General features: G+C 26.8%; 1 protein-coding gene across 1 annotated transcript in view; it reads right to left on the reverse strand.

Annotated features, from left to right (window-relative positions):
• Positions 1 to 25,809, reverse strand: part of Rab26 (RAS oncogene family member Rab26) — a 170,646-nt gene that overhangs the window by 100,303 nt on the left and 44,534 nt on the right. The gene's annotated exons all lie outside the window — the stretch shown is intronic.

The raw sequence follows: 25,809 nt of genomic DNA on the forward strand, positions 1-25,809 counted from the left end.
TGCCTTTCAAAAGGTATACCTTTAAACCGCAACAATTGTCAACAATTTTTAAATGCATAATTAATAAGTTCTCATTAACAGTTTTATAAACGATAATGGTGCTAAACTAAATGGATAAGGTGACATTGTTGACCCATTTGGCATAAGTAAAATTAAGTCAAACAAAATCTTCATTTTTGTACCGTACGCTACACTGTGGAGCATAGTATTATAAGTTAGTGTATATGTTTGCAACACCCAGAAGACAAAATTTTCCATAGGAATAAAATTTTGACAAAATTTTTTTATAGAAATAAGATTTTGACAAAATTTTCATAAAAATAAAATTTGGACATAATTTTCTATAGAAATAAAATTTTGACAATATTTTCTATAGCATTAAAATTTTGATAACATTTTATATACAAATAAAATTGTTAAGAAATTTTCTATAGAAATAAAATTTTGACAAAATTTTCTATAGAAATACAATTTTGACAAAATTTTCTATAGAAATACAATTTTGATCAAATTTTGTCAAAATTTTCTATACAAAAAAAAAAATTTTTATAGACATAAAATTTTGGCCAAATGTTCAATAGAAATAAAATGTTGCCAAAATTCTCTACAGAATGTCTATAGACATTTATGTCTATAGACATAAAATTTTGACAAATTTTTCTATAGAAATAAAATATTAACAAAATTTTCTATAGAAATAAAATTTAAAAAAAAAATTATAGAAATAAAAATTTGGCAAAATTTTCTATAGAAATAAAATTTTGACAAAATTTTCTACAGAAATAAAATTTTGACAAAATTTTCTACAGAAATAAAATGTTAACAAAATTTTCTATAGAAATAATATTTTTACAAAAATTTTCTATAGAAATAAAATTTTGACAAAATTTTCTGTAGAAATACAATTTTGGTAGATTATTTTTGGCTCGAGTGGCAACCATGATTATGAACCGAATAAAATTTTGACAAAATTAAAATTTTGACAAAATTTTCTTTAGAAATAAAATTTTGACAAAATTTTCTACAGAAATAAAATGTTAACAAAAGTTTCTATAGAAATAAAATTTTAACAAAAATTTTCTATAGAAATAAAATTTTGACAAAATTTTCTATAGAAATACAATTTTGGTAGATTATTTTTGGCTCGAGTGGCAACCATGATTATGAACCGAATACAATTTTAACAAAATTTTCTATAGGAATAAAATTTTGACAAAATTTTCTATAGAAATAAAATTTTGACAAAATTTTCTATAGAAATAAAATTTTGAAAAAAATTTCTATAGAAATAAAATTTTGAAAAAATTTTCTATAGAAATAAAATTTAGGTAGATCATTTTTGGCTCGAGTGGCAAACATGATTATGAACCGATATGGACCAATTTTTGTGTGATTGGAGATCGGCTATATATAACTATAGACCGATATGGACCAATTTTGGTATGGTTGTTACTAACACCACGTTCCAAATTTGAACCGGATCGGATGAATTTTGCTCCTCCAAGAGGCTCCGGAGGTCAAATGTGGAGAACGGTTTATATGGAGGCTATATATAATTATGGACCAATGTGGACCAATTTTTGCATGGTTTTTAGATACCGTATACCAACGCCATGTACCAAATTTCAGCCGGATCGGATGAAATATGCTTCTCTTTGACGCTCCGCAAGCCAAATCTGGGGATCGGTTTATATGGTGGCTATATATAATTATGGACCGATGTGGACCAATTTTTGCATGGTTGTTAGAGACCATATACTAACCCCATGTACCAAATTTCAGCAAGATCGGAGGAAATTTGCTTCTCTTTGAGGCTTCGCAAGCCAAATCTGGGGATCGGTTTATATGGGGGCTATATATAATTATGGACCGATGTGGACCAATTTTCGCATGGTTGTTAGAGACCATATGCCAATACCATGTACCAAATTTCAGGCGGATCGGATGAAATATGCTTCTATTAGAGGCTCCACAAGCCAAATCTGAGGGTTCCTTTATATGGGGGCTATACGTAAAAGTGGACCGATATGGCCCAATTGCAATACTATCTGACCTACGTCAATAACAACTACTTGTGCCAAGGTTCAAGTCGATAGCTTGTTTCGTTCGGAAGTTAGCGTGATTTCAACAGACGGATGGACGGACATGCTTAGACCGACTCAGAATTTCACCATGACACAGAATATATACACTTTATGGGGTCTTAGAGCAATATTTCGATGTGTTACAAACGGAATGACAAAGTTAATATACCCCCATCCTATGGTGGAGGGTATAAAAATTTTACAAAATTTTATATTGAAATAAAATTTTGGCAAAATTTTAGAAATAAAATAAAAAACGATTTTCTATAGAAATAATGTTAGGTTAGGTTAAAGTGGCAGCCCGATGTATCAGGCTCACTTAGACTATTCAGTCCATTGTGATACCACATTTTTTGAAAAAAAAATTATTTTCAAATTATGGTATATTATTTTTGGGCACGAGTAACAACTGTGCTGATATGACCAACGAGCCCATGGTTTTACTTCGATTTAACATTATGCATTGTCCCAGGACATTAGCCGGTTTACATTTAAGTCTGGAGAATTTGTGGAAGTTTTAACAAATTTCGTCTAAATCTGTTCACATTTAAATGGGGAATATATAGCATCCAACAAATTTGAAGAATTTGAGATGGTTTCAAAAATGTAGATCTACAAAATGGTTTTCACCATATTATGGTCGGTCCCGTTCTACTTTAGTCTTTTCTAACGTCTTTTTAAAATAAAGTCAACAAATTTTCCAAATCGTTAAAGGTGGCTGTTGATTGAAGCTAAAATTGTCATCATTAAGAGCATTAATAATTCATTGGCTGTAATACGCCAACCTTAAAAAGGATTTAATCAAAAATTCAAAGACATTTTGCACCATCACATGATTGGATTTGTTATTGCTATAAATACAGTTGTTGAATTTTTCCAATAACAAAAAAAAACAAAAAAACAAAAATATTCCTTGAAATGTAAAATTGTTTAGCCTAAAGTCGTACACCCAAACCCTAATTTTGTTGACAGTTACAGCCTTGTAATGATCCCTGGAGTTTTCATTTATAAATAAATCGACAAACGGGATAACGATGGATATGCTTCTGATAAAGGTAACAAATTGTAATTTGTTGTTTGTTATTTTGTAAAACAGGAACAACGAAAAGGAAACTAAATTTTAGAACGCTACATTTAAATACACTGAAAGAAAAAAATATTGTCGTAGACAGAAAGTTTATGGAATTGCTTTATATTTGGCTGGAAAACCACAAGTGGTAGTCTTTAAAGTCCTCCAGCATTTAAATGTGAATAAATCTCTTATTTCTCGCACATTGAAAAAATATTCATATTTTGAATCCACTGTTGCGAAATCCTACTTTTTTACAACCACTCAGATTTCCTGTTTATTCAAATTAACTTTTGTTTTAATTATGTCAAATTTCATATTTTAATATATTTATATCCCCATATAAATATTAAATTTCCATTGAATAGGATATATATTAGCATATGATAAAAACCAATATTCAATTATTTTATTTTGAAAAATATTGTGCTCTTTCATCTTTGTTTAGTGGAATTCATATATCATTGCAATTCATTGAACTGTTAACCAAATAAAAACGATGACATTGATTGGCCATATATTGGAGGAAAAACGTATATACATACACTTGCCAGAAAAACTATACGTACACATGCACAATTTTTTTGCGGATCGTAAAAAAATTCATTCGTAAGGGGTTTTACGCGCGTCCAAAAGCCGGCGAATTGAGCAGAAGATTTCAGCTTCTTTTCGACTCCACCGACTAATATTTCTACTTATCTCAACTCATATTTAGCAGCTAATTAATCAAATCCATTTAATCAAAACCATTTACAAAAGCTAATATATCATTACATGTGCTAAAGTACACTGCCTTTTATATTTCGGAATTAGAGAACAAATATTGGAACATCACTCTATTTTTTTTTTCAAAATATTCCCCCAACTGTCGAATCACTTCTGTCACTCTGATTGAGGAATCTAAAAAACATGCTTTCTGAACGCTTCAACCGCTTCTTCAGGTGTCGAACAATGTTGATCTCTCATTTTAGTTCTTACGTACGGGAACCTGGGATAGAAAATTTTGTAAATGTTTTATTTCTACAAAAAAATTTGTCAAAATTCTATAGAAAATTTTATTAAAATTTCATTTCTTAGAAAAGTTGGTCAAAATTTTATTCCTTTTGAAAATTTTGTCAAAATTTTATTTCTATAGAAAATTTGGTCTAAATTGTATTTCTAACGAAAATTTGGTCAAAATTTTATTTCTATAGAACATTTTGTCAAGATATTATTTCTATAGAAACTTTTGTCAAAATTTTATTTCTATACAAAAAGTTTGTCAAAATTTTAGTTTCATGGAAAATTTTGTCAAAATTTTATTTATATAGAAAATTTTGTCAAAATTTTATTTCTATAGATAATTTTGTCAAAAATGTATTTCTAAAGAAAATTTGGTAAAAACTTTATTTCTATAGAACATTTTGTCAAAATTTTATTTCTATAGAAAATTTAGTCAAAATTTTAATTATATAGAAAATTTTGTCAAAATTGTGTTTCTATCGAAAATTTTGTCAAAATTTTATTTCTATAGAAAATTTTGTCAAAATTCTATTTCTATAGAAAATTTTGTCAAAATTGTATTTCTATAGAAAATTTTGTTTCTATAAAAATTTTGTCAAAATTGTATTTCTATAGATAATTTTGTCAAATTTTTTTTTCTAATGTAGTCAAAATTTTATTTCTATAGAAAATTTTGTCAAAATTTTATTTCTATAGAAAATTTTGTCAAAATTGTATTTCTATAGAAAAATTTTGTCAAAATTGTATTTCTATAGAAAATTTTGTTAAAAATGTATTTCTATAGAAAATTTTGTTTCTATAAAAATTTTGTCAAAATTGTATTTCTATAGATAATTTTGTCAAATTTTTTTTTCTAATGTAGTCAAAATTTTATTTCTATAGAAAATTTTGTCAACTTTTTATTTCTATAGAAAATTTTGTCAAAATTTTGTTTCTATAAAAATTTTGTCAAAATTTTATTTCTATAGAAAAATTTTGTCAAAATTTTATTTCTATAGATAATTTTGTCAAATTTTTTTTTCTAATGTAGTCAAAATTTTATTTCTATAGAAAATTTTGTCAAAATTGTATTTCTATAGAAAAATTTTGTCAAAATTGTATTTCTATAGAAAATTTTGTTAAAAATGTATTTGTATAGAAAATTTTGTCAAAATTTTATTTCTATAGAAAATTTTGCAAAATTTTATTTCTATAGAAAATGTTGTCAAAATTTTATTTCTATAGAAAATTTTGTCAAAATTGCTTTTCTATAGAAAATTTTGTCAAAATTTTATTTCTATAGAAAATTTTGTCAAAATTTTGTTTCTATAAAAAATTTTGTCAAAATTTTGTTTCTATAAAAATTTTGTCAAAATTGTATTTCTATAGAAAGTTTTGTCAAAATTTTATTTCTATAGAAAATTTTGTCAACATTTTATTTCTATAGAAAATTTTGTCAAAATTTTTGTTATATAGAAAATTTTGTCAAAATTTTATTTCTATAGAACATTTTGTCAAAATTGTATTTCTATAGAAAAATTTTGTCAAAATTTTATTTCTATGGAAAATTTTGTCAAAATTTTATTTCCATAGAAAATTTTGTCAAAATTAGTTTCTATAGACAATTTTGTCAAAATTTTATTTCTATAGAAAATTTTGTCAAAATTTTATTTCTATAGAAAATGTTGTCAAACTTTTATTTCTATAGAAAATGTTGTCAACATTTTATTTATATAGAAAATTTTGTCAAAATTATATTTCTATAGAAAATTTGGTCAAATTTTTATTTCTATAGAAAATTTTGTCAAAATTTTTTTCTATAGAAAAATTTGGTCAAAATTTTGGTTCTATAGAAAATTGGGTCACAATTTTATTTCTATAGAAAATTTTGTCAAAATTTTATTTACATAGAAAATTTTGTAAAAATTTTGTTTCTATAGAAAATTTTGTAAAAATTTTATTTCTATAGAAAATTTTGTAAAAATTTTATTTCTATAGAAAATTTTGTCAAAATTTTATTTCTATAGAAAATTTTGTCAAAATTTTATTTCTATAGAGTATTTTGTCAAAATTTTATTTCTATAAAAAATTTTGTAAAGATTTTATTTCTATAGAAAGTTCTGTCAAAATTTTATTTCTATAGAAAATTTTGTAAAAATTTTATTTCTATAGAAAATTTTGTCAAAATTTTATTTATATAGAAAATTTTGTAAAAATTTTGTTTCTATAGAAAATTTTGTAAAAATTTTATTTCTATAGAAAATTTTGTCAAAATTTTATTTATATAGAAAATTTTGTCAAACTTTTATTTATATAGAAAATTTTGTCAAAATTTTATTTCTATAGAAAATTATATTCTATAAAAAATTTTATTTCTATAGAATATTTTTTCAAAATTGTATTTCCATAGAAAAATTTTGTCAAAACTTTATTTCTATAGAAAATTTTTTCAAAATTTTATTTCTATAGAAAATGTTGTCAAAATTTTATTTCTATAGAAGATTTTGTCAAAATTGTATTTCTATAGAAAAATTTTGTCAAAATTGTATTTCTCTAGAAAATTTTGTCAAAATTGTATTTCTATAGAAAGTTCTGTCAAAATTTTATTTCTATAGAAAATTTAGTCAAAATCTTATTTATATAGAAAATTTGGTCAAAATTTTATTTCTATAGAAAATTTTGTCAAAATTTTATTTCTATAGAAAATTTTGTAAAAATTTTATTTCTATAGAAAATTTTGTCAAATTTTATTTCTATAGAAAATTTTGTCAAAATTGTATTTCTATAGAAAATTTTTTCAAAATTTTATTTCTATAGAAAATTTTGTCAAAATTTTATTTCTATAGAAAATTTTGTCAAAATTTTGTTTCTATAAAAATTTTGTCAAAATTGTATTTCTATAGAAAGTTTTGTCAAAATTTTATTTCTATAGAAAATTTTGTCAACATTTTATTTCTATAGAAAATTTTGTCAAAATTTTTGTTATATAGAAAATTTTGTCAAAATTTTATTTCTATAGAACATTTTGTCAAAATTGTATTTCTATAGAAAAATTTTGTCAAAATTTTATTTCTATAGAAAATTTTGTCAAAATTTTATTTCCATAGAAAATTTTGTCAAAATTAGTTTCTATAGACAATTTTGTCAAAATTTTATTTCTATAGAAAATTTTGTCAAAATTTTATTTCTATAGAAAATGTTGTCAAACTTTTATTTCTATAGAAAATGTTGTCAACATTTTATTTATATAGAAAATTTTGTCAAAATTATATTTCTATAGAAAATTTGGTCAAATTTTTATTTCTATAGAAAATTTTGTCAAAATTTTTTTCTATAGAAAAATTTGGTCAAAATTTTGGTTCTATAGAAAATTGGGTCACAATTTTATTTCTATAGAAAATTTTGTCAAAATTTTATTTACATAGAAAATTTTGTAAAAATTTTGTTTCTATAGAAAATTTTGTAAAAATTTTATTTCTATAGAAAATTTTGTAAAAATTTTATTTCTATAGAAAATTTTGTCAAAATTTTATTTCTATAGAAAATTTTGTCAAAATTTTATTTCTATAGAGTATTTTGTCAAAATTTTATTTCTATAAAAAATTTTGTCAAGATTTTATTTCTATAGAAAGTTCTGTCAAAATTTTATTTTTATAGAAAATTTTGTAAAAATTTTATTTCTATAGAAAATTTTGTCAAAATTCTATTTATATAGAAAATTTTGTAAAAATTTTGTTTCTATAGAAAATTTTGTAAAAATTTTATTTCTATAGAAAATTTTGTCAAAATTTTATTTATATAGAAAATTTTGTCAAAATTTTATTTCTATAGAAAATTATATTCTATAAAAAATTTTATTTCTATAGAATATTTTTTCAAAATTGTATTTCCATAGAAAAATTTTGTCAAAACTTTATTTCTATAGAAAATTTTTTCAAAATTTTATTTCTATAGAAAATGTTGTCAAAATTTTATTTCTATAGAAGATTTTGTCAAAATTGTATTTCTATAGAAAAATTTTGTCAAAATTGTATTTCTCTAGAAAATTTTGTCAAAATTGTATTTCTATAGAAAGTTCTGTCAAAATTTTATTTCTATAGAAAATTTAGTCAAAACTTTATTTATATAGAAAATTTGGTCAAAATTTTATTTCTATAGAAAATTTTGTCAAAATTTTATTTCTATAGAAAATTTTGTAAAAATTTTATTTCTATAGAAAATTTTGTCAAAACTTTATTTCTATAGAAAATTTTTTCAAAATTTTATTTCTATAGAAAATTTTGTCAAAATTTTGTTTCTATAGAAAATTTTGTCAAAATTGTATTTCTACAGAAAATTTTGTCAAAATTGTATTTCTATAGAAAATTTTGTCAAAATTGTATTTCTATAGAAAAATTTTGTCAAAATTGTATTTCTATAGAAAATTTTGTTAAAATTTTATTTCTATAGAAAATTTTGTCAAAATTTTATTTCTATAGAAAATTTGGTCAAGATTGTATTTGTATAGAAAATTTTGTCAAAATTGTATTTCTATAGAAAAATTTTGTCAAAATTGTATTTCTATAGAAAATTTTGTTAAAAATGTTTTTATATAGAAAATTTTGTCAAAATTGTGTTTCTATAAAAAATTTGGTCAAAATTTTATTTCTGTAGAAAATTTGGTCAAAATTTTATTGCTATAGAACATTTTGTTAAGATATTATTTCTATAGAAAATGTTGTCAAAATTTTATTTCTATAGAAAGTTTTGTTAAAATTTTATTTCTATAGTTTTGTCAAAATTTTATTTTTATTTATCTACAGAAAATGTATGAAGTACCATGACTTCTACCAATCTACAAACAGTAGAATTCTACCAACTGTGGCAGCCATGGTTACAATAATACAGTAGGCTTTGTAAACGGATACTAAAAAAAAAACTATTTAAAATTGAGAAGTTGAAAAAAAAATTTTTATTTTCATTAAAATTCAGTCTAAAGGAGCTCTCGACAATAATCTTCCAATAGATTTTTTGTTGAAATTTAGTAGAAAGTACTTTTTCGCTCAAAAAATACTTTTTTTTAATTTCTTAGAAATTGTATTTTCCATCCCTGACGGGAACCGGTGCCAAGTCAGGGCTATACGGCAGATGACCCGTCAAATCGATCTCTTGAGTGCTCAAAAATTAACTCCGTCCGAAAATTGTATCTGTCAATGGTTTTATTTGTTTTTTTTTTTTAAGAAACCGTTGAAACCACTAATCACTTTCGGCGAGCTTAAGTCGCAGCTAACAACAGATATAGCAATTGTTTATGAAATAAACAGGTCCTGTACAATATTAGGCATTAGGGTTCAAATTTATATAAAACTTAGTATCTAACATATGATACAGTCGACCCCCCCCCCCCCCCCCCCCGAATTTCTACGTTACCCACTTGTTTCTTTTAATATTAATTATGAACTATCCCCATTTGGATCTTTAAATCATATTGAAATTATCTATACAATAAATTTTTCTGACAAGTGTATGTATTTTTATAGAGCACAATTGAACAGATATAATTCAATTAGCCTAGAAAACAAAAAAAACACAACTCTTTATATTTACTAAAAGTGTGCTTTCATAAAAATTTCCTTATAGTCTGATACAATGGCAGTTTCAATTTCAATGTCAATTTCAATGAAACATGAATTTTTCATTCACATATACACACACGCTCACTAACATATGGGCATATCCACATCAATCAGTTTATACAGATGTTTGCCATTGAAACTAGCATTGAGAGATGATAGATAGTTAAAATGACATTTTCATATTGATTTGCAGTTACATTTGCCATAAAAGCTTATGGGTTCTCTAGTTCAATTTCACTTTTGTAGATTTGGGAATTTTGTTTTTCATTTTGAACCGTATTAGCTTTTCAAAACATCCAGTCTTAATGCACGAAATTTTATTACTAAAACCAGTCTCTGTTTAGGCAACATCTGTTTTCTCTTGCTGTATAAGCAGACCATGGGCATGGACTAAATACACACAAACACATAAATACACACCCACTCTCCCAAGGCATACATACTACCATAGCGTTGCCATACAAATGCACCAACAACACCAATATTTGAGATAAGCTAGCCATATGGTCACAGTGGGTTGAATTTACTATTTAAAGGGCGATACAGTCAAAATTTGGTCAAGGGAAAACGCGTGTAAATCGGTGAAATCGTTTATTTAAAAAATCAAATTAAATTTCTTTTTCAAGTTCAATTAGTATAAAATTCAGGAAAAATATTCAGTTAGGCTTTCGCTTTTCCAAATCCGAATTGCCGGGCCTCACGCTTGACACCTGCCATCAGATTTTGTACAGCCACCTTGTCCACCTTCTTCGCCGCAGAAAGCCAGTTTGCCTTGAACTGCTGCTCGTCCTTAGCAGTTTTTTGGTCTTCTTTAGGTTCCGCCTGACAATAGGCCAGTATTTCTCAATTGGGCGGAGCTCTGGCGTGTTGGGAGGGTTCTCGTCCTTGCACGGATGAAAAAGACTGTTTTTCATATGTTTGGCTATAAACATTATATGTTTGGAACACAAATTTTTAAACACAATATTTTTGAGTGCAAGCATATAATGTTCATAAACTAGCATAACATGTTTGGGACATATATGTTAATATGTTAGAACATATTATGTTTGGGACATAAAATGTTTGTAAATATAATATGCTTGGATGCAAACATATATTAATTTAGAAATAGCCTATAAACATATATGTGTTTAGTAGCTTGGAGCGCTATTTAACAGGGAGCGATATTGAATTAAGGTGGTGGTTGTTGCTTGTTATTACAAAATAAACTTTTTATTTTTCCTTGGGCAATTGATCAGCTACTTCTTTGATCCTTACAAACTGTGTGGTCCGCTGTTCGAATCCCCGTCCGGCAAAAGGTAAAATTAAAATAAAAAAAAATCATACAATTGAATAATTTCTTCTACAATGTTTGTATTACAGAAAAAGGTGCTAAGAACTAAAAAATCTCGTGGAAGTGAGAAAGATGTGGGGGAATATACAATTGGGCAGAAACAAAATTTTGAGCATTCATGTTGTTAGCACCTATATTACCTGTTTATTTTCATAATTCATTATGATTGTAAATACATAAATAAATAAATAAAATTTTGAGCACAATATTGTTTGGGAGAATTTTTTTTAAGCATATAATATTTTTGGGTGCAAAATGCTTCCAAACATATTATATGTTCACATAATAACATATTGTTTTTTGGAAGACAACATTATTGAATTTGGATGCAAAAATACAAAATGTTTGGGACTTAGACTACCCAAACATATATTGTTTAGACCAATATGCTTTCAAACATATTATATATTGGAAGAGATCAAACATATAAATGTTTGGGCAATACCCAAAAATGTATATGCTTGAAGCAAAATATGTTTGGGAGTATATGTTACAGAAGCGATTTTTTGTGAGCGTGTGGGAACCACCTGCACGTTGTTGGCGGCGTACCACTCCATGGCCTGTTTACCGTAATGGCAAGATGCCAAATCCGGCCAAAACAGTACTGAACAACCGTGTTTCTTCAGGAAAGGCAGCAGACGTTTATTCAAACACTCTTTCACGTAAATTTCTTGGTTGACAGTCCCGGAAGCTATGAAAATGCTGCTTTTCAAGCCACAGGTACAGATGGCTTGCCAAACCAGATATTTCTTTGCGAACTTTGACAGTTTTATGTGCTTGAAAATATCTGCTACCTTTCCCCTTCCTTTTGCCGTATAAAACTCCTGTCCCGGAAGCTGCTTGTAGTCGGCTTTGACGTAGGTTTCGTCGTCCATTACCACGCAGTCAAACTTCGTCAGCATCGTCGTGTACAGCCTCCGGGATCGCGCTTTGGCCGTCGTATTTTGTTTATCATCGCGATTTGGAATCACTACCTTCTTGTAAGTCGATAGTCCGGCTCGTTTTTTGGCTCGATGCACGGTTGTAGACGATACACCCAGCTTATTTGCGGAATCTCGGAGAGAGAGGTTAGGGTTTCGCTTGAAACTATCGGCAACTCTCTTTGTCGTCTCAGCGGCTTCCAGTTTTCGATTTCCCCTCGATCCAGACTTCCTGGCTGTCGACAAACGTTCCCCAAACACTTTAATTACATTTGTAATGGTTGATTTGACAACTTTTAGCGATTTTGTCAGCTTTGCGTGCGAGTAGCTCGGATTTTCGCGATGCGAGAGCAAAATTTTGATATGCTGCTCTTCTTGCTTGGACGGCATTTTGACAACTGAAGAGTGAACTCCAAAATCAAAATAGGAGCAACATTCTACACACACACACACCTTCAAAATGAGGGGTGCATTTAAAAAAACAGAGGTGTTTTTTTAAATGCAAAATTGAAAGAAATACGTCAAGTTTATATTGACCAAATTTTGACCGTATCACCCTTTAATACATACTCAAATAAAAAATTTACTTACATCCAAAGATTTTGAGGTTCCCTTAAGGATTTTGGTATTGATTCCAAGCCAAAGATGGAACACAAAAAAAAATATCATCAAAATGTTTCCAATTAAAAATTAGTTTGAAGTTGAAAAAAATGAGCTGTTACAGTTAACTTTTTAATTACGTTAAAACATAAAATCAAGTAAGAAATCCATGAAAAATTTTATTTATGTGATTGTAATATTAATTAATTAAAACATTAATTACATTTAAATAAAGAAAAAATATTTCCAATAAAATACATTGGAAAATGCTGTTAGGACAATGATTGCAATTTTTTTAATTAAAAAACTAATTGATACAATTAACTTTTTAATCAAACTTGAAACATTAAGTCAATTAGGCCAATGATTTTTTTTAAGTTTTTGTTAAATTAATTTATGTTATATGTGTGATTTCCAACCTATGGCAAGCATGTGATCCGATTTTTAAAATTGTCCATATCCAGAAAATCATTTTCATAGATTTTTGGTGACACTTTTGCTGGCCATTTGAATTGGTAACAATACATGTTAGCTACTCTGTACTATTTGAAAATGTTACTGTCTGTTTTGCTTATTTCAATTCACTTTAAAACACTGTGCTTCTCAGGTAACAACATTATCCCATCAACAGTTTTTCACACACAATGGGAAAAGTGAAAACATTCATGCGTACACAAACATCGCAATGTATGTGTGTGCAAATAAATCTGGCAACAAGTTGTTGGACGTGCTCCTCATTTTATGTAAATGTAGACATACGGATATATCTCAATGTTTGTGTAAAAGTAAAAATACATGCTGCTGCTTAAATTCGCATTTGCCAATTTTCTCATTTCTCCAGGAGAGCTACAGGGATAGAGCGACTAAACTAAATTTTTTTTCTCATGTTTTCGATTTTCTTTGTGTAGCAATGTTACTTTCTGGCCGCCTGTTTCAGTATATTTTGGCAACGACAATGAAGGGGAATTTATATGGCTAGAGAAGAAGAGATGATGGTGGAAATTTCGTAAATTCCATTTGGAAGTTGACTAAAAACTACAACAAAAGATTTTGGTTGGCTTTTGATGATGGAGTCCATTTTGTTTGTTTTTTTTTCTTTCCTTAGAAAAACGTAAATCTCAAAGAATCATAATTATGTTGTTAGTATTATAGAGCATCATGGGAGGCATCTTCTACAGTTGCCTGTAAAAATTGTACTGTAATGATTTATGTGCTTGCGAAAACTTTTTAAGATGGTCTGCATACAACAATGAATTCTTGGAACACAACTTATTTCAGTGTTGCAGGGATGAAGGGCTCCCCCCGTGATACAATTTGTTTGGTTTGTTTGTGGTTTATTTAGACTGAATTATTTGTAAATGAAGTGTTTATGTTTACAACAGCTTAAAAAGTTGTAGACCTTTCATAGAGTGAACAATTAGCAATTATACATTAGACAATATGGGGTTCTCTTGGAAATGTCGACTTTTCCAAACGTTTATCGGCCTGAGGTTTTCTAATTAGAGGGACATGCTTTTTTTACGATTATATTTATTTATTTTTTTTTTTCCTTAGGAATCGCTTGCTGCTGTAGTATTAACATGCCATTGAGTCTTGGCGATTATTTTTTATGTTTTTAGCTTTCTGAAAAGAAACCCTACTATCAAGTTCGGCAGCGTCTTCGTTATTTCTCTGTTCTCTCACAATTATGTTACAATTTCAATGGTTTCTACCATTATGTTTTCCATTTAAATAGAATAGAGATATATAGAGTATTTCACAATGAGATAACTCAAAGAGTATTTGAGAGCAGGACTGCCACTTTTGCCGATTTATCTGCATTTTGACGATTTTTTACTCAAAAAAATAGCAAATGCCGATTTTCCGATTTTTGCCCCAAAAATGACGATATTAGCTCAGTTCAACAATTTGGACTAGAAGCAGTTCGTTTACATATTAAGAGCCACCAAAAGAGAGAATACATTTGACAATAGTCAGATAGAGAAATTGCAAGTTTTTGCTAGAGACTTCATACATGTAGGAGCTATACCTCACTTTACATCTACACACAAAAAAAAATGTTCCTGATTCAATCACGAAATTAATTGATCCAATTAATTTTTAATTGAAATGTCTTCAATCACAGAAATGATAGTATCAATTAAAAAAATTAATTGAAGGTCAATTAATTGAAAGTTAATTGATCCAATTAAAAAATTAATTGATACTATTATTTTTGTGATTGATTTTTGTTTCAATTAAAAAATTTGTTGAATCAATTAAATTTTTAATTGAATATTTTTTAAAACTCTATTACAATTTTAATTGGAAAAATTTACGTGAATTTTTTTTGTGTGTACAGTGTTAGTATCACGGTTGCCACTCGTGCCAAAACTGATCACCAAAATTTGAAGAAAATTTTATCAAAAATCGACCAAATTACAAAAATATCTTGTAGTTGTTGATCAAATGTTTGCGGTTAGTATATATAAAAATTTTGTTTTATTAGAAAGAAATATTTTTTATGGAATTTATAGAAAATTTTGTTAAAATTTTATTTCTATAGAAAATTTCAGCAAATTTTTATTTCTATAGAAAATTTTGTCAAAATTTTATTTCTATAGAAAATTTTGTCAAAATTTTATTTCTATAGAAAATTTTGTCAAAATTTTACTTCTATAGAAAATTTTGTTAAAATTTTATTTCTACAGAAAAAGTTATCAAATTTCGGCAAAATTTTATTTCTATAGATTTTTTTTCAAAATGTTATTTCTATAGCAAATTTTGTCAAAATTTTATTTTTATAGAAAATTTTATCAAAATTTTATTTCTATAGAAAATTTTGCTAAAATTTTATTTCTACAGAACAAGTTGTCAAATCTTTATTTCTATGGAAAATTTCAGCAAATTTTTATTTCTATAGAAAATTTTGTCAAAATTTTATTTCTATAGAAAATTTTGTCAAAATTTTACTTCTATAGAAAATTTTGTTAAAATTTTACTTCTATAGAAAATTTTGTTAAAATTTTATTTCTACAGAAAAAGTTGTCAAATTTCGGCAAAATTTTATTTCTATAGATTTTTGTTCAAAATGTTATTTCTATAGCAAATTTTGTCAAAATTTTATTTTTATAGAAAATTTTATCAAAATTTTATTTCTATAGAAAATTTTGTTAAAATTTTATTTCTACAGAACAAGTTGTCAAATCTTTATTTCTATGGAAAATTTCGGCAAAATTTTATTTCTATAGCAAATTTTGTCAAAATTTTGTTTTTATAGAAAATTTTATCAAAATTTTATTTCTATAGAAAATTTTGTTAAAATTTTATTTCTACAGAACAAGTTGTCAAATCTTTATTTCTATAGAATATTTCGGCAAAATTTTATTTCTATAGAAATTTTTTTCAAAATTTTATATCTATAGAAAATTTTGTCAAAATTTTATTTTTATAGAAAATTTTGTCAAAATTTTATTTTTATAGAACATTTTTTAAAAGTTTTATTTCTATGGAAAATTTTGTCAAAATTTTATTTCTATAGAAAATTTTGTCAAAATTGTATTTCTATAGAACATTTTGTCAAAATTGTATTTCTATAAAAAATTTTGTCAACATTTTATTTCTATAGAGAATTTTGTCAAATTTTTAGTTCTATAGAAAACTTTCTCAAGCCTTTATATCTGTAGAAAATTTTTGCACATTTTTATTTCTATAGAATATTCTTGCAAAAATTTATTTCTATAGAATATTTTTGGCAATTTTTTCTATAGTAAATTCTTGCAAAAATGTATTTCTATGAACATTTTTGCAAAATTGTATTTGTAAGAAAATTTTAAAAAATTTTATTTTTAATAAAATGTTTGCAAACTGTCAAATTTTGGAAAATAGGGCAACACATATGTAAATATTAAAGATCTTTATTATACCCACCACCATAGAATGGTGACGGGGGTATAATAAGTTTGTCATTCCGTTTGTAACACATCGAAATATCGATTTCCGACTATATAAAGTATATATATTCTTGATCAGGGAGAAATTCTAAGCCGGTATAACGATGTCCGTCTGTCTGTCTGTCTGTCTGTCTGTCTATTGTAATCACGCTACAGTCTTCAATAATGAAGCAATCGTGCTGAAATTTTGTACAAACTCGTCTTTTGTCTGCAGGCAGGTCAAGTTCGAAGATGGACTATATCGGTCCAGGTTTTGATATAGTCCCCATATAAACCGACCTCCCGATTTGGGGTCTTGGGCTTATAGAAATCGTAGTTTTTATCCAATTTGCCTGAAATTTGAAATCTAGAGGTATTTTATGACCATAAAGTGGTGTGCTAAAAATGGTGAGTATCGGTTCATGTTTTGGTATAGCCCCCATATAGACCGATCTCCCGATTTTACTTCTTGGGCTTATAGAAACCGCAGTTTTTATTCAATTTACCTGAAATTGGAAATATAGAGGTATTGTAGGACCACAAATACGTGTGCCAAAAATTGTGAGTATCGGTCCATGTTTTGGTATGGTCCCCATATAAAACGGCCTCCCGATTTTACTTCTTGGTCTTATAGAAACCGCAGTTTTTATTCAATTTACCTGAAATTGGAAATCTAGAGGTATTGTAGGACCACAAATACGTGTGTCAAAAATTGTGAGTATCGGTCCATGTTTTGATATAGTCCCCATATAAACCGACCTCCCGATTTGGGGTCTTGGGCTTATAGAAATCGTAGTTTTTATCCAATTTGCCTGAAATTTGAAATCTAGAGGTATTTTATGACCATAAAGAGGTGTGCCAAAAATGGTGAGTATCATTCCATATTTTGGTTTAGCTCCCATATAGACCGATTTCCCTATTTTACTTCTTGGGTTTCTAGAATCCGATGTTTTTATCCAATTTGCCTGAAATTGGAAATATAGAGGTATTTTCGGGTCATAAAGAGGTGTGCCGAAAACGGTGAATATCGGTCCATATTTTGGTATAGCCCCCATAAGAACGATCTCCCGATTTAACTCCTTGGGTTTCTAGAAACCGTAGTTCTTATCTGATTTGCCTGAAATTGTAAATATTCTGGTATTTTAGGCTCACAAAAACGTGTATCGGATTAAGTTTTTATCGGTCCATTTGGTAATGCCTCCATATAGACCGACTTCACTTCTTGAGGGTGTAGAAGGCGCACTGATCATGAAAATTGCTTGAAATTTCCAGATTTTACTTCTACAGATTTAAGATTTCAAATCAAGGCGTTTTTTTTTATAATTTTCTTGCACACTTACAAGAGATGTTAATGATTCCTCTAAAACTCAAACAAAAATGGTTCTTATAAATCCAGAATCTGATATAGTCCTTATAGGGGAAATCTTTAAATTTATCTTGGGGAAGTGTCCTCAAACCCTCCTGAAATTTCAAAGGAAACCCTAATATTTGGTTCATGGTGGTGGGTATTTAAGATTCGGCCCGGACGAACTTAGTGCTGTATATACTTGTTTTTATTTTTAAATAAAAAACTTATTGCAGTAAAAAAATATTTTTTTATATTATTTTTTGAATTGCATTACATAAAAATGTTATTTTTTTATTTTGATTTTTATACAAGACTGAATTCATTATGATTATTATGTTAAAATGCATAGTTGTGTTAATTTTCTGTTCTTTATATGAAATAAATATTTTTGTTTTTAACCAAAAATGTAGTTTGGTTTTAATATTATTAACATTGATGATTTTTTGCCGATTTTTAAAATGGAAGTGACGATTATGATGATTTTTTCGGAAGAAAGTGACGATTATTCTTGAAATTTTATTGGCAGCCCTGTTTGAGAGTGATGTAATTGAGAGCATTGAGTAATTTGAGGAATTACCAAAAGCGATTTAATGTAATTTAATGAGAGTAAAAGCTTTTATTATTGTAAATGATCACTAGCATAGCAATGACTTCATAACATTAGCAATGAGTATTTAACATAAATGATGTCTATTAATCCAATTTAGTTAGGTTAACATAAAGGTGTAAAAGCACAATAATTAAATATATAAAATAAGAATGTTATCTGAAAATGTTACAGTGCGACTGATGTAAGATTTGCAAACACTAGTCATTGCTAGATTCCTACATAGCGCCTTAGAACATAGGCCTTAAGCTATTTTTTATTTAAGTGGGATCCTGATAGGTCTGAAAAACAAAATATATAAAAATATAAAAGAAAAAAATATTAACAAAAAAACTATATATTTAACCTTGCTTTTTGAATGCAAATTGACAAAATCCCGCTTTCCCGGAAATAAAAAAAATAACCCCTATCTACTTTTGTTTGTCTAGAGAAATTTTAAAATTAAGTTCGGGAAGTTATCATTACCCAGCAAAAAAAAAAAAAATTGGAAGTACTTCTAAAGGCACAACTTTAAAAGCATTTCTAAAAATGTCTTTCCAGAGATGTTCTTTATTTTAACTACTCTTTATTATAATTCACTTTTTTTTACTTTGTTTCAAATATGTTAAAAACAGAGTAAGAGAGAAGCGTTAGATTGCATTAAAAATCATAAAAAATTATAATAATTAATCATTTGTCAAAATACCACAAAATTTTTTAATTCACATCCAAAACACTGAATTCGGATCACACCTAAAGAAGTGATGCATATTTAGTGCAACGGCTATTGAAATGGTGGACATCCGTCCTATGACAAGCCCATGTTAAACTCATCGCTTCTGCGCCAATTTTGTACCACTTCCGGATCCATTTTCACTACTTTTTTTGAAGACGCTGTTATCTATATTATCAAGTAACCCTCTCACGGTTGCCACAGTTGGTAGAATTATTGATGATAGATACTTGATATTTTGGTAGATTTTTTCTTTTCAACTAAGATGTACTTCACAAATTTTCTATAAAAATAAAATACCAAATTTTGACAAACTTTTCTATAGAAATAAAATTATGACAAAATTTTCTATAGAAATATTTGATAAAATTTTCTATTTCTATATTTTCTATAAAACTAGAATTTTGACAAAATTTTCTCTAAAAATAAAATTTTGAAAAATTTTCTATAAAAATAAAATTTTTACAAAATTTTCTATAGAAATAAAATTTTTACAAAATTTTCTATAGAAATAAAATTTTGACAGTATTCTCTGTAGAAAAAATTTTGGAAAAATTATCTGTAGAAAAGACATTTTTCTATAGAAACAAAGTTGTTACAAATTTTTCCATAGAAATAAAATTTTGACAAAATTTTCTATAGAATTAAAATGTTGACAACATTTTCTATAAAAATAAAATTTTGACAAAATTTTTTATAGATATAAAATTTTCTATTGAAATAATATGTTGACAAAGTTTTCTATAGAAATACAGTTTGACAAAATGTTCTGTAGCAATAAAATTTTGACAAAATTTTCTATAAAAATAACATTTTGACAAAATTTTCTATAAAAATAAAATTTTGACAAAATTTTCTATAGAAGTAAAATTTTGACAGTATTTTCTGTAGAAACAATTTTGAAAAAAATTTCCCTGGAAGAGAAATTTTGTTGTAGAAATAAAATTATTAAAAATTATTTTCTATAGAATTAAAACGTTGACAACATTTTCTATAAAAATAAAATTTTGACAAAATTTTCTATAGAAATAAAATTTTTAAAACATTTCCTGTACAGCAGAATAAAAAATTTTCTATAAAAAAATTTTAGAAATTTTTTTATTTTTAAAATTTTGACAAAATGTTCTATAGAAATAAAATTTTGACAAAATTTGCTATAAAAATAAAATTTTGATTTGAAATTGATGAAATTGATGAAATTTTCTATAAAAATAAAATATTGAGAGAATTTTCTATAGCAATAAAATTTTGACAGTATTCTCTGTAGAAAAAAATTTAAAAAAAATTTATCTAGAAAAGAAATTTTTCTGTAGCAACAAAGTTATTACAAATTTTTCCATAGAAATAAAATTTTGACAAAATTTTCTATAGAATTAAAATGTTGACAACATTTTCTATAAAAATAAAATTTTGACAAAATTTTTTATAGATATAAAATTTTCTATAAAAATACAGTTTGACAAAATATTATATAGCAATAAAATTTTGACAAAATTTTCTATAAAAATAAAATTTTGACAAAAATTTCTATATAAATAAAATTTTGACAGTATTCTCTGTAGAAATAAAATTTGGACAAAATTTTCTATAAAAATAAAATTTTGACAAAATTTTCTATAAAAATAAAATATTGACAAAATTTTCTATAGAAATAAAATTTTGACAGTAATCTCTGTAGAAAAAAAATTTTCTAGAAAAGAAAATAAAAATTATTTTCTATAGAATTAAAAATAAAATTTTGGCAAAATCTTCTATAGAAATAAAATTTTGACAAAATTTTCTATAGAAATAAAATTTTGACAAAATTTTCTATAGAAATAAAATTTTGACAAAATTTTCTATAGAAATAAAATTTTGACAAAATTTTCTATAGAAATAAAATTTTGACAAAATTTTCTACAGAAATAAAATTTTGGCAAAATCTTCTATAGAAATAAAATTTTGACAAAATTTTCTATAGAAATAAAATTTTGACAAAATTTTCTATAGAAATAAACATTTAAAAACATTTTCTGTAGAGCAGAAAGAAAATTTTCTCTAGAAAAAAAAATTGTATCAAATTTTTTTATAAAAAATTGTATACTAAATTTCCTATAAAGACAATATTTTTAAATATTTTAATTTGTGTTTTAGATCATAATATCAAGATCAGGTTTCTGCCGTTTGTATAAATAAATATATGTATAAATTTAAACTTTTGTCTCCCTTTTTCTGCCTTTTGTAGATGTCAATTGTATTAAAAAAAAATATTTTTGTTTTAGACCATAGTATAAAAGTCTGACTTTTGTGAAAGTAGTATGTTTCTCTTGTTGGTGCAAACAAAAATCTTTACACCTTCGACACATTTACAATTCAAGGGATAATTTATACACTCAAATAAATTGTCGCTATTTGGAGTGATTATAAAATAATAAATAAACTTCTAATATAATGAAGCATTTCTTTTTAAGAAACATTTTTTTATAATAACCACAAAAACTTAATCAAACACTGAAAAATAATATATACATATATTTTTTGGTGGTTTTTTAGTAAAATTTTCTTAAAATTTTAGTAGATCATTTTTGGCTTGAATGGCACTGCGATGAGGTTTGTTTTTCAAAGGAAATGGTCCATTTCAAAGGAAACGGGTATTTTAGATTCGGTCCAGCCGAATTTACGGCATATATATTTCTTTGGTTTCACCCATCTCAATTGCTTAGTTTAACCTTTAACTACTGTGGTGGTGGTGAGGGTAAATTTTACTCTCTCACTCTCTCTCTCTTATTATTTTTTTTTCAATAAACTGAGTTCTGTTAATCCTTGCTTTGTTTAACTACGAGTCTGTTATCTTAATTACTTTAACTGAATTCTGTTAATCCTTGCTTTGTTTAACTACGAGTCTGTTATCTTTAATTTCTTTCTGCAGCCATTTAAAAAAACTCTTGTCTAACTCAATATTAAAAGCAAATAAATTAAAATAATAATATTTTTTTTTCAAAAAATTAAAGTGGTAAAATTTACCGCCACCGCAGTATATATTTCACCTTTGTATTAAAAGGTTAAAGTTAACATCTTCATAGTTTTCTCTAATCTCCCAGCAAAAAAACCGTTGCCAAAAAAGTAGTGAAAACTGTTTTTGGATCCAGAAGTGGTGCCAAATTGACGCAGAAGCGATGAATTTAACATGGGCTTGCCATAGGACGGATGTCCACAATTTCAAAAGCCACTTCTTAAGGTGTAAGGCGAATTCAGTGTTTTGGATGTGAATTAAAAAATTTTCTGATATTTTGACAAATAAATAATTTTTAAAATTTTTTATGATTTTTAATGCATTATAACGCTTGTCTGGAACGTTTGTCATCAAATATTTAAAAAAAAACAATCGCAATTTTTCTAGAAAGGATTTAGCATTTTTTTCGGCTAAATTTAAATAATTTGTACCATTCTATTAATTCTTAATATGTTTTTAATCTATTTGAAACAAAAATTATTAATTAATTTTTCATTAAAAATATGGAAAAAGCCACTTATAAAAAATTGACTCAAATGAACTTCCTGTGCAGTTAAAGTAAAGAACATCTTTGGGAGGGCATTTTTGGAAGTTCTTTTAAAGTTGTGCCTTGAGAAGAACTTTCAATTTTTTTTGCTGGGCTCTTTGTCCATAAAATAAAATATGTCTGCAAGTATTCGTGTTCGCTTGGTTGAGAATATCTCGGCCTTTGTATTGCCATTGTTGCTGTATGAGTTTATTTAATAAAACATCTTTGTTTTGCAATCGTTTCTACTCTTTAATAAGATTAAGTTTGTAGTTCCTGTATGTTGTGCAACGTAAAATGTGTGTGTGTGTGTGTGTGAGTAATAACATAGTCATTTTGATTTACTACTCACTCTCAACAAATACCAGACCATGCTAAGTAAACATCTTTTGTGTGAATGTGTTGTTTGTGTATTCATCATGTTGATGTTTACTATGTTATCCTTGCTTAGGGCTATAACCAATTTCTATGGTATCCGGGTAAGGCAGAAAGTTTAGGGCAAAGACCATTAATAAAGAAGACGTGCACTGGGCTTTGATAGTGTTAGTAATAGAAAACGGAGATTAATATCATACTTGTTGGAAAAGCGCTCCGAACTTACTGGTTTGATGCAGACAATTTTTATTTAGCTATTTTCTCCAAAATTTCAAGCAAATTTCTGTGTTGGTTGCTCTAAATTATTAATAAAATGTTTCACGAAGTGTTTTTGTTCGTTTAAGAGTTAAAAAAATTGCTAAAATAAGCGAGTTAAGTTTTGTTACGAATGCAAAATGAAAAGAGAAACCGAAAAAAAGTTGCAATGTCTCATGGAACATGTATGATATTAATCTCTGTTTCTTCAAGAAAAAGAGGAAGAACAAGCTTATCTCACGTCTTCTTTATTAATGGTCTTTGGTTTAGGGTTTCTTGTCTATTAGTTGGCATTACCACTTGTTTCCTCTTTAGAATATACAAGAATTTTTTCATTATCTTATTTGTATGGTATAAAAATAGATTTTGTTTCAAAGAAATCTATAAATGTTTGAGTGTGTATTGTTGTTTTTTTTTTTTTTTTTTTTTTTTGTACTAAAGACATTTATACCATAGGTTAACCATTTGGTTAAGGGCTATTAATAAAATTATTGAAGAAAATCTTTCTCGATAACAGTTAATTTCTTAGTGAGAGGAAAATGTGTGAGAGCATCTAGGGGAAAAAACATTCTTGTATTGACTTTCCAAGAATTTTTGTTGATTATTGTCATAAGTAGAAAATCATTTCGGATTTTTTTAATAAAATTAGAAAATAATAAAAAAAAAGAACAAAACCGTATATAACATTTTTTTACGATATGGACTTCAAGGGATACAGAGATGAACACTGCTTGTGTCCTGTTACCAGTGTTGCCATAACGAATTTTTTTTCCCTAAATCAGATCAAAATTCTATCCAGCGAATCAAATTTCCAATTTCGAAGGAAAATGTTTTGAAAAGTAATTTATGGTGGGACATAGTATTTATACCCTTCACCACTTTAGATTTTACTTACTTGTTTTTTTATTAAAAAATTAAGTAAACCAGAAATGATTAATATGATTTGGCGGTTAAATACAAAATTTAAAATTTTGCCTTTTCGACTTTTTTAAGTTTGGGAGAGTTCAGTTTTTGAAAAGGTTGGTATTTTAAGTTTCCTCTTTTTAAAAATTTGGAAAAATATACCTTTTTACTCGATTTTAGCTTACATCAAAAGTCGATTAGTCGAATTTCATTATTACAAAAAAAAAAAAGACTACGACTTAGAGGTTTGGCAGTTCCGAAGATTAAGAATAAGCTTACATTCTCCTTCATTTTCCTTTTTCTCGTTTGCCAATTTTATATAAAATTATAACGTTTATGACGCACCAGAGGCTTTATAAATAACATTATTAAAAGTTCATATTTTAACAAAAAAAAAATGTGAACAAAACCGCGAAATTACGAAATGTAATTTTGAGCAGCATTGCTCTTTACAAACCTCACAAAACCAAATGGCGGAATAGTAATGTTTGACTCTGACTCTTTGCAAAAATATTAAAACGAAATATCTGAAAATTAATTTTTGGAGCTGACACATTTTTTTCGCGGAGAGAACAGGCTTATCTATCTGAGTCTAGCATTTGTTCTCTTAACATATTCTCAGAGCACAAGACAGTCATAGACAATAGAATACATATAGATGATCCACTATTCTCTTAAAAAAAAAACTGTGTCAGTTCCAAAAATTAATTTTCTGACCTTTCATTTTGATTTTTTCGTAAAGAGTCAGTCCCAAACATTAATTTGTGTGCATTTGCTATTGTGTTGTTCGTGAAGAGCAATGCTGCTCAAAATTAAATTTCATATTTTCGCGGTTTTGGTCACAATTTTTTGTTCAAATATGAACTTTTAATATATTAATTTATTTATAAATCCTCTGGTGCATCATAAACGTCCTAATTTTGTGTAAAATTGGCAAACTACAAAAAGGAAAACGAAAGAGAATGTAAGCGTGCTCTTATTTTTCTCGTTTATTCTTAATCTTCGGAACTGTCAAACATAAAGAGTGATTTGTTAAGAGCTTGATAACTTTTTTTTTTAACAAAACGCATAAAATTTGCAAAATCTCATCGGTTCTTTATTTGAAACGTTAGATTGGTCCATGACATTTACTTTTTGAAGATAATTTCATTTAAATGTTGATCGCGGCTGCGTCTTAGGTGGTCCATTCGGAAAGTCCAATTTTGGGCAACTTTTTCGAGCATTTCGGCCGGAATAGCCCGAATTTCTTCGGAAATGTTGTCTTCCAAAGCTGGAATAGTTGCTGGCTTATTTCTGTAGACTTTAGACTTGACGTAGCCCCACAAAAAATAGTCTAAAGGCGTCAAATCGCATGATCTTGGTGGCCAACTTACCGGTCCATTTCTTGAGATGAATTGTTCTCCGAAGTTTTCCCTCAAAATGGCCATAGAATCGCGAGCTGTGTGGCATGTAGCGCCATCTTGTTGAAACCACATGTCAACCAAGTTCAGTTCTTCCATTTTTGGCAACAAAAAGTTTGTTAGCATCGAACGATAGCGATCGCCATTCACCGTAACGTTGCGTCCAACAGCATCT

The sequence above is a fragment of the Haematobia irritans genome, chromosome 4 (genome assembly GCF_050003625.1).
Source record: "Haematobia irritans isolate KBUSLIRL chromosome 4, ASM5000362v1, whole genome shotgun sequence".
NCBI classification, from domain to species: Eukaryota; Metazoa; Arthropoda; class Insecta; order Diptera; family Muscidae; genus Haematobia; species Haematobia irritans.